A 13,287-nucleotide genomic window follows, 5' to 3' on the forward strand; every position below is an offset into this window, starting at 1 on the left:
CACTTGACAGGCTGGCGGGAGGGAGGCCAAGTCCAATGGGCCTTTTGGGGGGGGCTCTCGTCCGAGGCGGAACGGGACAGCAGGGAAAGGGCTGATGACTCCGCGGCGCTCGCCTTCACCTCGCGCCCTCCTCCCTTCGCCGGGTTGGTGCCCTCCCTCCGGGACGGGGGCGCGCGCGCGCCTCCCGGCAGCGCGCGCCCGCGGCTCTCTAGGCGTACGCCCGCGCCTTCTCTCCCCGCCCCTTTTTTGCTCCTCGCCTTTCAATCAGTGCAGCTGTTGCTGTGCGGGCGGGCATCGGGCAGAGGGGGCAGTCCGGCTGGCTGGCTGCGGATTCCTGCTGTCCACTCCCTTCCTTCCACTTCCATCCCTTGCTAACCCTCCGCCGCGGAGCTCGCTGCTTTTTCCAAGCGCGCTCTCTCTTTCAATTCTCCCTCTTCTCTGCCAGCAGCTCCAGCCATCGAGGTTTGCCGCTGCCGCTGCTGCTGCATCACCACCACCCCCATCCGCCCGTCCAACACCTCCTCCTCTTCCTCGCCGCCGCCGTTTCTGCTGAGAGAGGGAGTGCGCCGCATTGCATACAAGCGCGAAGAAGATCGCATCCCACCCCGCGTCACCGCCCCCCCCTCCGATCTCTGCGAGGCGAGGTAGGCGATTTCGCTGCAGCTCGGCCGTGCTTTGCAAAGTGCTTGTCAGCTGGGGCAGGAGGGAAAAAAGAGGGTCTGCAGAGGGGGAGGGGGATCCTGCCTCTCGGGGAGGGGGGGAGCAGCGGGGCACGGGGGACCGGCGGAGGATTGGGTGGGCAACGCGTTTGTGTCTGGCTGGTGACGGCGGCGGCACTGCAGCGCCTGCTGGCGAAGTCCTTTCTGCAGGGACGAGCTCGCCCTCCCGCTTGTGTCGTTGTGGCCGGCGAGAGAGAGACGGAGCGATGCCTCGCCTCCTGCGAGGGAAACGGTGCCATCAGGACATTTATCCCGCCGCGGGGATGATGGGAGAGGGGGGACACGGCACCCGGCAAGGAAACACAATGATGCTGGCATCCCCTGCAGGCAGCCTGGGAGCTGGTTGCTCGGTCTCAGAACGGCCCGTGGGTTGCAAAACAGGCGTGGTCGGTTGCTCGCTGGTCTCTCTCTCCTCCGCCCTCCATCGCGTTGAGCCGAGTGGTCTGGAAGGGAGACTGCTCAGTCAAGCTTTCTCTCTCTCCCCCCCCCCATCCACCCAGTAATACTTCAACAGGTTTGTGGAAATGGATCCACTTGGGGTAAAGGTGGCGGGCGAGAGGGGGCGAGTCGTGCTTGCAGGCTTGTTCTCCTTGAGAATAACGCTTATTTTAAAACTCGCTTTCCTATCACCCCCCCTTTCCCTTTTTTCTAATCCGGTTATATATATCTATATCTATAAATGATTTGAGGACACTTTCCATTCCCACCCATCCTGCCTCTGTCTTCATTGTGATTTCTCCACTGGGAGGCTCTTTATTATTTTTGGGAGCATGAGTGTGCGTGCGTCACAGAGCGGGGAGAATATAGATGGGGAAATCAGATGCGTGTCTAAATTATTTCACTTCTTTTTTCATATTCTCTCTCTCTCTCTCTCTGCCTGGGCAGAAATGCAGCAACATGCAGTGCCTGCCTTCTTCCCTCCCTGGGACACATTTTGCATGAATTTCTCCCTCCCTCCGTCCCTTGTGCATTATCACAGCCCCACCCTGCAGAAAATCTGGCCCAATTTCTGCTTTCCCTTTCGCTTGACCAAGGGACATGGTCGCTGCTGCTTTATCATGTGAAGCCTCTTCCCCCTGGTTGTCATATTATGCAGATATGTCTGTAGGAACTGTTGGGATTTTCTCTTTGCTCTTGGTCTCTGAAATGAAGAGGGAGTGATGTGATTGCAGTCCTGCAGGTCTAATGCAGTCAGATGGAGTCCAGCCTGCAGCTGTGAAACATTAATCTCATACTACAAAAGTCGGGGCATAAGGGAGGGGTTGCATGAGGCAGAATGCTGTGGCTGGTGAGAGGCGATGGCGGTGCATTTTCCGTTGCATTGGACAGTTCCGCAGGCCACTGGAAGGAGCCCAAACCGAACAAGCCAGTTAAAGCTGGGTGTTGTGGGTAAAGGATAGTAGGCTTAATTTACCTCTGAGCTATTTACCTTTTGCTCAAAAGGAAATGGTCATTTCACCATTGTCCTTTGAAATGAAACTCTGGATGACTTTACAATAACGCTAAAATTAAAATGTGTTGCGTACAAATATAGCCGTATACTTCCTTTTGTTCTTATTATTTGAAATATATTGTCCTTAAAGCTGTGTCTAAAAGAAATCAACAATGGCGAAGCTATTTCTTACAATTTGACGAGTCTTTTCTGTCTGACGGTGCTGTACATTATTTGAAGAGGGAATATTTGAAAGAAATTAACAAGTTGCATTTCTGTGTTTAACAGTTTTGCCCTATACCCAAATGGCTGAATTTTGCTATCTCTGAAATAATTACTTTGCTCTGTTTCTTATCACTTTTGGTGACCATTTTATGGACTTTGGACTGGGGGAGGGATGTAAAACATCATTAAAATAATCACAATTAATCACCATAATAAAAGGCATTAGTTTTAGTGCATTCTGTACAAATGAATAACTTACATGCTAACTGGCCAACTCTGTGTTGAAAAGCAGACATACTTGTGAGATTAAAGCAGAGAGCAGACAAGTCTCTGAAAAACAGTCTCCTTAACAACGACATTCTCTTTTTTGGCTTTGACAAACCTTACCTAGGGTAAGCCTTGTTATATAGTAATAACATGTAATATATGTGTAGCTTTCTCAAGGGTTCAGAGTGTTTCATGTGCATTATCTTGTAATTCTTACAACAACCATGTAAAAGGTAAGTCAGAATTATTTGCTCCGTATTGCAGATGGAAAGACTGAGGCTGAAATGAAGAGAATGTCTTGCCTAAGACCATATAGTTAGTTGACAGAGGTGAGATTTGAACCAAGGTCTTCCTAAGTCATACCTCTCTTCTCTTACCCATTACACTACATCAGCTCTTTGTTTATCCAAATTATGTATTTTCAAAACGTAGCAAATCGGCGCGTTGTCCTCTGATCTTATAGAAGTTTAAAAAGATGTTTAAAAAACTTGCATTTTTATTGTTTAGCCTTAATGATATGGAGATCCTGTTTATCTCTAGACTATCTACTCAGGCCTCCCTGATGTTATTGTAAGATTGTTCTGAATCATAAATATTGAATGAGTTGACAAGATGTGGCCAGGAAATGGAAAAACAGAGAGCAACTCATGGTGATTTCAGACGTTTGGGCATAGCGGAGATGGTTTTTTAAAGGATTAGAGATATTAGTGAATATCAAGGGCTTTTCTTATGATAGCTAAAACCTCCATGTTTCAAGGCAGTATATCACTGATTATAAAGCAGTAGAGTCAAACAACTAGAGGTGACCTAGCTCTGTCATGCCCTCCCTGTGAGCTAATGTGTCCCTTAGCTGTCTGATGTTGGAGACAGAGCACTCTTCTATCTTTTGTCTGATTCAGCAGGGCAGTTTGGCTTTTAAGGGCAGTAGTCGTGGTTTCTCTATGGGAAATTGATTATTCTACATCATTGTTTTTCAGCTGATGTTATTTGTCTCAGTTAAATGCAGCTTTTTCAGTACAGTTGTGTGCTGTGGGACCAACACAGGCATGTATGTTGTGGGAAATGATGGCCACATGGACTTAAAGATGGCCCAGGCATAGATTTGCTTGTGATTTTATTTTAAGAAATGGCATCAGTGTGACAGTGTCACAGGGGACCATCAGCGTTTTTGATTAAGAAACCAGGTGCAAAATCCCAGCTGAGAAAAACACTTGTATGTACTGTGATGCCTCAAGCGTCAGAGAAGCAAGCATATGATGGCAGCAGCAGCGGCAGCAGCAGCAAGCAGACAAGGGATCTTGGCACTTGTATCTTTAAAAAGCAGGGGGAGGTTTATATATAAAGCAGAAGCAAGTGGTAATGCTTTTCTTTAGACTATGCCACTTCAGGATGCTATTGGTGACAGTGGCGTGCAAGTTTGGAAAAAAAAAACCTTCTCTTTTGGCTTGCACTTAGAAAAATAGCACAGCAGCACAGAAAACTGAATCCTTGTCTCTGATGCACTAGTTTTCTGCGTGTAAAGAATTTGTGTGTGTGTCAGTGGAGGATTTGCAAATATAACTCATCATGTGATGCCTCACCTGGGTCCAGGGAAAGCTTTATGGCTTGGTTTGGATGGACACATAAACTGGGTCTAAGGTTAACTGAATAGTCACGGTGGTAGAAAGGAAGGGGTTTAATTTCCTAGGTTGCAGAAATGGCCCTCATGACGACTTGGTGAAAATGCAAACCAGCTGTCTTGATGAGCATGTTACAAACAATGCCTTAATGACATAACACGAGTTTGAGTTGCAGGTATATTATCGTTATGTTGATGTTAAACTGCATCTTGTCCTTGTACCTACTTAATGTAAATCAGGACTGTAGCATCAAAACGCTTCAAGTTCAGCAGAGCAATTTGTTCAGCTGTGTGGAATTAACATTACTTCTCAGATTGTATTCTTGTATTCTTCTTTTAATTTGTTTATTGTTTGGTTTTAATATTTTATTGATACTTGCAGTTTTTATGTGCACCACCCTGGAATCCAAGTTTGGATGAAGGTTTAGAAATTTTCAAAATAAAAGAACTGACAAATAAAAGAAAGATACGTATTGGAAATAACAATAGCACTTCTCATATGTTATGTCAGTTATCAATATGACAGCCTGCAAGGTATATCAGTATCAGCTTGTCTAGCTTGTCATAGCTCCAGGTTCAAGCCCACCCACCTGGAAATTGCTGTCTGGTGGCCTCCCCCATATGCTTTCCTTTCTGAACATCATACCTCCCCCCCACAACCAATGCGCTTACTGATGGCAGGCAGGGTGGCAGCAGCTGCAAGTCAGCTGCCATTTTCAACTACCCATAATGCCTCAACATAGCACTGCTAACATAGCCTTGTTCTGGGACATTGTGGGAAATTTCAAACAGCAGGCGATATAGCAGACACAGATTCATTTGCTCCCACCAGATGAACCTATGGCTGGGGGAAAAGGGAGAACCAAGGAAGGTGTCAGCCCCTGTAGCCCCTGCCAGTGCTCTTGAACCCCAGCAGGTGCCCGGGTTTCCAGGTGATGGACGCAAGCCCTGTCTAGCCAGTTGATGTCAGAGGCAAGATTTGAAGCTTCCTAATATGCAGCTCATTCTCCTACTCTGCAATCTTTACTGCGTGTACTCAGAACGAAGGCCTACTGAATTCAGTGGGGTTTACTCCCAGGAAAGTGGGGTTAGGATTGCAGGCCTTAGCCACTACAGTGAACATAACTTGGCTGTCATAAATGTCATTACTAATTAAAGAGTATTGATAGCTCCAAATGGTTAGAGCTATTCATATGGCGTATTCTCACTGAAAGAAAAAGGAAGGAGTTGTATATTAAGGGGAAGGGAGGTCATGGTTGTGGTTTAAATGTCTTCCAACAAAATTCCACCCATTCACCCTAGACATCTATGCCAGTAAAGCTGAATTATAACTGATGTGCAGATCCTTATACTCTGATTTCCAGGATCAGTAGATGAGGTTATCACTGGCCCTTTTCTTCTGGGAACCAAATGAGAAAGTAACTTTCCCCTGCTGATGTGTTTGGAAAATGGCTCAGTGAGGTTATGGAAAATCCAGCGGAAGTCCCATGAATGACCCAGCATGCATGCACACACATACACGCTCTCTCTCACACACACAGGCACACACAATCGGAATTTGAAATTCATGCATTCATTATGAAATTTACTTTATCTTGGGTGTAGTCCTTATAGTTTTATAGGGTGAAAGCCTTGTGATGGTTCCACTAACATTTAAATTTTACGCTCTTGATTGTTTTAGAGGGATACGTTTAAAGTGACAGGGCAAAATACACTATGTATGAAAACATTTTAGAACCAGGAAAATCATTAAAGACCCAGAGGTACCATATCTTCTAGGCCAAGCCCACTGCTGTATATAGCTTGCCCCTACATCTATTCTGGTCCTTGTAGAATATGGATTGTTGTTGTTCTTGTTGTTCTCCTTCATCATTGCTTATTTCAGTCCCAGGACAGGGAATGATGAAGTGGAATAACAACAAAAAAATATACAGGAAAAAAAGACAATAGTATGCAAAAATTTCAGAATCCATAAAAACAAGTCCAGCAGATAACATAAACAAATCAACAACTTAATCAATATGAATTATAGTAATAAATAATCAATATTGCAAATAATTTCAGAGGATCAGGGCAGATATCAACTGATTTGATTTCATACAATCCTAAACTCTGCCTCCTTCCTTGTTATCAGATCGCTCTTATTCCCATTTTATAGATGGGGAACTGATGCTGAAGAAGTGTGTGATGAACAACAGTTTAAATCTAAGTCTGAATATAACACTTGGCCCTGCACTGTCTGGTGATAGCTACTAGCTTAAATGGCTTAATAATAATAAAAAGGATTAGATAAATTCATAGAGCAGGGATGAGGAAGCTGTAGCATGCCAGATGTTGCTGGACCACAACTTCCTTCCATAATCCCTGGCCATTGACTATGCTGATGGCAGAGGATAGGGTTGTCATCATCTACTAGCTGTGCTAATTTATTGCTGTGATGGGGAAGATGTGGCCCTCCAGATGTTGCTGTTTATTAGGCTTCTTACCCAAAGGTCTCCGAGCTACCTACAACACATTAAAAACAGAAATACATAATATAAAACAGAATAAACAACACACTTGAGTACCATAGGAAGCTTGGCAATGCACTAGTAGCTGCCGTGGATCATGGAATGGGAGCACTACCCTCCTACCCTAAGGAGGGGCCCTTCAGGGGTCAGCAGAGGTCCTCGGCCATGGCCTGACCTGGCCATCCTCTGGTGTCGGCCCTGACAGGCTGAACTAGGGATATTTTGCATGCATATTTGATTCGTAAGACTGATAATCTTCTGGGATGAGTTTAATTTGTGTCCTTTGAGTATGCGATGTATAAGGCACATTGAAAACCCAGGTGAGCTGTGGTCCTTGAATGCATCACTTTGTTTCCAGATGAACATAATTGTCTTCACAACCTTTACCTTTCTTTTAATTAACCAAGGATCTTGAAATGTCCATATACTTTACATAATGCCTTGTAAAATTCTGAATTTACCCCAGTGAGGTTACAGCATGGATACATATCGTAGCCATTCAACCACTTGTAACTGTAGGCTACAGTATAGTTGCCTGAACTCCCTGCTGAGCATTGTTTTACAATGTGTTCTATAGGTCACATATAAAATAGACACAAATTAAACTCGTCCCAGCAGATTATTGGTGGCTCAGTGCCCAAACTACATTTCCCAAATCCTTTTTTCCTCTGAGAAATTTCTGCAGAAGCAGGCCCCAACCGTTGGGTCTCCACCCCGCTTTTGCTGGAAAGCGTCCAAAGGAAATGCATAACTTGGTTCCAGAGAGCTACAGAAGCAAGGCATTTCCGCAGTTAGGGATGCATTTTACATAAGGCAGGAACTGCCAAATGAGGGATTTGGACACCAAAACAATTTTACCTCCCTTTGGTCTACCCAGTTTTAATTAAGGACTACAAACCTTCCTTGGAAGGCAAACCAGTTTTTTTTAAGATAGGGAAAAGTGTTGTGATAGAGCCATTGATGCCCATGGTGTGGACACTTAATTTCTATTGACTTATTACCATCTGGGGTTAAACAGGTTGTGCAGGGTTTTGAAGCCTTGCAAAAACCTGCAAAGCGTGTTTGCCCACAGTCAACAGTAAATCAAGAAAATGAGTGTACAGGGGCCATATTGGTTCTATAATACCACCTTCAACTCTGAAACAAAAAGAAAAAAAATCTGTTTCTAGTGCAATTTTATCTTCATTTTCTGTTTCTTTTCTCATCTATTTCTTTTTTTCAGAAACTACCTAGCTGCTTATAAAATCTCATATGCCTCATCTGCACAAAAACTTATTTCACACTGCACATTTTTGACACTACACAACATGTACCTAGCTGCACATTTGAATAAACCATGGTCTGCATGTTTGTTTGTTTATTTATTTAATTGATTATTTGATTTATATCCTGCCCTTCCTCCCGGCAGGAGCCCAGGGCGGCAAACAGAAGCGATTAAAACACTTTAAAACATCATAAAAACATATCTTAAAATACATTAAAACAAAACAATGTTAAAAACATTTTTAAAAAGCTTTAAAAACATCTTTTAAAAAAGCTTTAAAAACATCTTTTAAAAAAGCTTTAAAAACATCTTTTAAAAAATGGTTAAAAACATTATTAAAAAAGAGCATATTAACAACCAATTCTAACACAGCAACACGCAATTCTTGTTCCCTTTGTCCCAATGCTAGGCTAGAAACCAGGCTGGAACTACCTTCATTCTTATCTCTGCTGCAGTGGTTCTCAAACTTTTTTCCTCCCAGACTTACTGAAAATTGCTGAGGGTCTTGATGGACCACTTAACGATTTTTCTGCCTGTTGTAGCAATTGTCATGCATTATGCTAGATGCAGCATGATTTTTAAATGTATTTTTATTGCAGTTTAAAAACCAATGTTAAGTATTTCATGTACATCTTTTGTCTTCGACCCACAAATCCACAGACAGGCTACAGACCACCCGAATGAAGCTTGCAGACCGCTGGTGGTCCACAGACCACAGTCTGGGAACCTCTGCTCTAGTGAATTGCCTCCAGCATAGCCCAGAGCTATGTTTGCCGGTTATCAGAGATCAAGGCAACAGTTAGACAACAAGAAACAAAACATAATGGCTCCAGAGAATGTTTAAGGCAACTGAAATCCATGGGATTTACCCGCTCACCCCTATGCTAAAGCCCTGTAGATTTTAGTGGGGCTTAGGGGAACCTAGGGGTTTTTGTTTTGGCGGGGGAGGTGCACATGTACAAAGACATGTGCATGTTGAGTGCGCATGTACAAATCCTAAGATAAATAACTCCAAGTGTGTTGGATTTTGAAAACCAAAGTGTGAAACACAAAACCAGTAGATTGTACCATTGCCGCCCTGGGCTCCTATTGGGAGGAGGGGCGGGATATAAATATAATAAAATAAATAAATAGATAATAAACGTACAAATAGACCACTGTGGAGGAGGAAATTTGCCCTGGAGCTCCTTGAGGGTGGTCAACAAAATGCTTTTGCTGAAGGTTCCCGACACATCTGCCTTTAAAAGCACAGGTGTGTTTCATCCCTCCTTGCTTGTGTCACCAAAATAAGAGTTTACTTCATAATAATATCATATATATTGGCGGGATTGACCATGATGAAGGAGGTGTGAAAATTGGAGGGAGAAATACCAATAATTTAAGATATGCAGATGATACCATACTGCTAGCAGAAACCAGTAATGTTTTGAAACAAATGCTGATTGACACAATGATGATAGAGGAAAGCACAAAACCAGGACTACAGCTGATCATCAAAAAGACTAAAGTAATGACAACAGAAGATTTATGTAACTTTAAAGTTGCCAAGGAGGACATTGAATTTGTCAAGGATTATCAATACCTAGGCGCAGTCATTAACCAAAATGGAGACATTAGTCAAGAAATTAGAAGAAGGCTGGGACTGGGGAGAGCAGCTATAAGAGAACTAGAAAAGATCCTCAAATGCAAAGATGTATCACTGAACACCAAAGTCAGGATCATTCAGACCATGGTATTTCCGATCTCTATGGATGTGAAAGTTGGACAATGAAAAAAGAGGATAAGAGAAAAATCAACTCATTCGAAATGTGGTGTTGGAGGAGAGCTTTGCGCATACCATGGACCGTGAAAGAGACAAATAACTGGGTGTTAGAACAAATTAAACCAGAATATAATTAGAAGCTAAAATGATGAAACTGAGGTTATCATACTTTGGACACATCATGAGAAGACATGATTAACTAGAAAAGAGAATAATGCTAGGAAAAACAGAAGGGAGTAGAAAAAGAGGAAGACCAAACAAGAGATGGATTGATTCCATAAAGGAAGCCAGAGACCTGAACTCTTATGTTTGTCATTCTTCCTCTTTAGTGTGGGCTTTTGTGAATGTTGCTTCTCCCCAATCAATCAATCTATTAGTGTGGGCTTTTGTGAATGTTGCTTCTCTCCAATCAATCAATCAATCAATTAATAAATCAATCAATGTGCACACAGAGTAATAACTCTTGTTTCATATGTAGAGTGTCCCATTATCAATCCCCAGCCTCATCTCTAGTTAAACCATTCCAGGCAGGAAGGCTGAAACAGATTCTAGCCCCAGACATAGGGGAGCGACTGCCCGTCGGTTGGGACCAATAGTGTGGCTCGGTATAAGGCAGTGTCATACGATCCTAAAGCAAGAGTGGGGGATCTGTGACCCTTTAGTTGTCACTGGCCATTGTAATCCAACAAGGCCTGGAAGGCCACAGGTTCCCCACCATGGCCCTAAAGACTTGCCTCTGGACCAAGCAGAAGTGAGGGGGAAGGGCCAGAGCCAGCTCAAGACAGTTTGGGTTGAATCCAACAAGAGTCATTGCACAAGTGGAATGATGTCTGATCATGCAGTGCAACTTTCCCTTCCTCCCTCCCCCCCCCGCACGCCTGTGCACACCTTCTCCCCAACATCTGCTCTGGAAGGTTGGGGGAATGCTCAGAGTGGATTTGGGAGGTGCAGGGGATGCAGGGTGAGAGGAGAGGGAAGGAAAGTTGGCCCAGGTATGTTGAGACGGTACACAAGGCCACCTTGTTGAAGCTAAGCAGGTCTGGGTCTGGTCAGTGCCTGGATGGGAGATCATGTGGGAACCACATGTATGCCGCCTTGTGTTCTGTGATGAAAGAAAGGCGGGATATAAAAGTAATACAAACAATTTATTTATTTATAAACTTTTCTCTGTTGCCTGAGCAGAAGTTGTTCTGCTTGAACATGACTTCATTGGATTCAGCTTATTACTCCCTGAGACAAAAGGACAATTCTGTTCACAGAAGCCAATCAGAATGGCAGTATTATTCTTTCTCAACACTGGTGATAGGCCAGTGTCCTCCACTGCATCTGAGAGCAGCAGGCTATCTTAGGGAGTACAGGCCAGGCAGGCCAGGCGGCAGATGCAGCTCAGTCATACAACATCTCACCACTGCTGTTCACCCCCATCATTTGTCACTTGAGGCCCTGACTCACTCTACCTAATGAAAGGGCTGGCCCTGGGGGAGACCAAAGACTGAATGAGGATGAAGAGGGCCCTCAACCTTGTTCCTAACTGGCACTTCCAATATCAAAGTGAGTGTGGCCATATTGATTGGTGAGCAGCGTGAGGCATGGGCACTTGCATACGTCCAACCTTCTGTTGATCTGAAATTTTTGGACACTTATAGTTGGAAGTGGTACAGCTGAGATCCAAATCTACCATCTCAATGAGAACTGGGCACTTTATGTTTGCACAGCTGTTGAGCATGCTTTACAGTCCCCTGTTTGCTTTGTGAGCAACATCTTGATTTTTTAATCAACACACTTGATTTTCTAAACAATGGGACAGCAGCTGCTGGTGGTTCCATGTCAGTGGAGCAGTGAAATCCGCTCTGGGTTTTAGTCAGAACTTTCAAGGAACTGTAAAGTGCTGAAACCCATTCTCACAATAGGTTCAGCACCCGGACAGCTTCTTGAAAGTTCAGACCAAAACCTGGAGCAGATTCCACTGCCCCACTGACATGGAGCCACCAGCTGCCACTGCAGAGGGAATGCTTTTGTGGTTATTCCAGTGATATTTCTTCCAGATAGTTGCTCCCCCCGAACTGAGTTTATTAAAGATGCAACTACATAGTAAAGATTTAAAAAAATGGAAATGCAACTAAAAAATCATTATTTTAGAACAAGGGCAGGGCACTTTTTTCAGCCTGAGGCCCATATTCCTTTCTGGACAACCTTCTGAGGGCTACATGCCAGTGGTGGGCATGGCCAGAGGCAAAAAAGATTAGTGAATCAGTGAATGGAAATGTTAATGTTGTACTGTAGGTTAGTTTCTATGCACAATCACACACACTTCTCTATCCTCAATCCAGGCAAGCAAAAACACTCAAGAGTACAAAGCAGCCTAGAGGGCCATATACGGCCCCTGGCCTTGAGGATTCCTACCCCTGCTTTAGAACTTGCACTAATTCTTAGTGTACCTGCATCAATTCTAGTGGATTACCTTTTATTTTGGCATAAAACTGGATGGAGAACCAGCAGTCCTCCAGATGGTGAACGCCAACTCCCATCAGCCCCAGCCAACATGGGCAACGGTCAGGGATGATGGGAGTTGTTGCCCAGTAGTATCTGGAGAGTCACAGGTTCCCATCCCTGGATTGTAGGATCTAAACCTATATGCATTTGGAATACTTCTACTGGGACTCCAGTGTGCTGTTTATAACTTGCAGTGATAGTTGTGCATCTGAAGAACATTCACTTATTAAAGCTGCAACAGGAAAAAACAGGTTTTCATCACAACACAGGATGCAGCAGCATAAATGTTAACTACATATTAAGAAAAAGAACCAGAAATTAAACAAGTTCCTTGAGGGGAGCAATGGAATGTTTTGTGGAGGTTTTTAATGTGTTCATATTATACACCAGCAAAATGAAAAGAAAACCACTGGCATACAATTATTGTATAGAGTATCCATACACATAAGCTATGATTTTGGATGACTAATCTTGTCAGTATGTTAAATTCCCATTTGAATGAAAAGCCAGTTCCACTAATATAATGGGGAAATTCATCACTCTTGTCAACGACTTAAAAAGTCTTTTAAAATTAAAATTCTTAAATAGGATTAATTTGCCTTTTTTCAAGCTGATTGATTAACTGAGGCTACAATCCTGTGCATACTTAAACACAGTGGGACTTCTGAGTAAACATGCTCAGAATTGCATTGTACTTCAGCCTTTTCTATGTCCATAAAAGTTGTTATTATTTATTACTCTTCATTGATTTGTATACGGCTTACATGCCAAAATGGCTTCTAAGTGGTTTACAACATAAAATCAGTTATAAAATGCATACATAACTAAAATACCCAATTGCAGTTCAATCAGAATATTAAAACACCCTTAATTAAAATATACAACGTAAGAAACCAGTTAAAAACATGATAATCAAAACAGCTGAAAACCAGCCAACAATCAAAACATTTAATAAAATCAAGAGGGTCAAGTGCAGGGGAATGCTTGTCTAAACAGG

General features: G+C 43.3%; 1 protein-coding gene across 1 annotated transcript in view; it reads left to right on the plus strand.

Moving 5' to 3' along the window:
• The first annotated feature begins 261 nt into the window (after positions 1-261).
• SPTBN1 (spectrin beta, non-erythrocytic 1) overlaps positions 262-13,287 on the plus strand; it is a 262,112-nt gene continuing 249,086 nt past the window's right edge. The window contains exon 1 of the mRNA XM_061625724.1: positions 262-644. The gene's annotated coding sequence lies outside the window, so the exon portion shown is untranslated. The remainder of the gene's footprint in view (positions 645-13,287) is intronic.

The sequence above is a fragment of the Rhineura floridana genome, chromosome 4 (genome assembly GCF_030035675.1).
Source record: "Rhineura floridana isolate rRhiFlo1 chromosome 4, rRhiFlo1.hap2, whole genome shotgun sequence".
Lineage (NCBI taxonomy): Eukaryota > Metazoa > Chordata > Lepidosauria > Squamata > Rhineuridae > Rhineura > Rhineura floridana.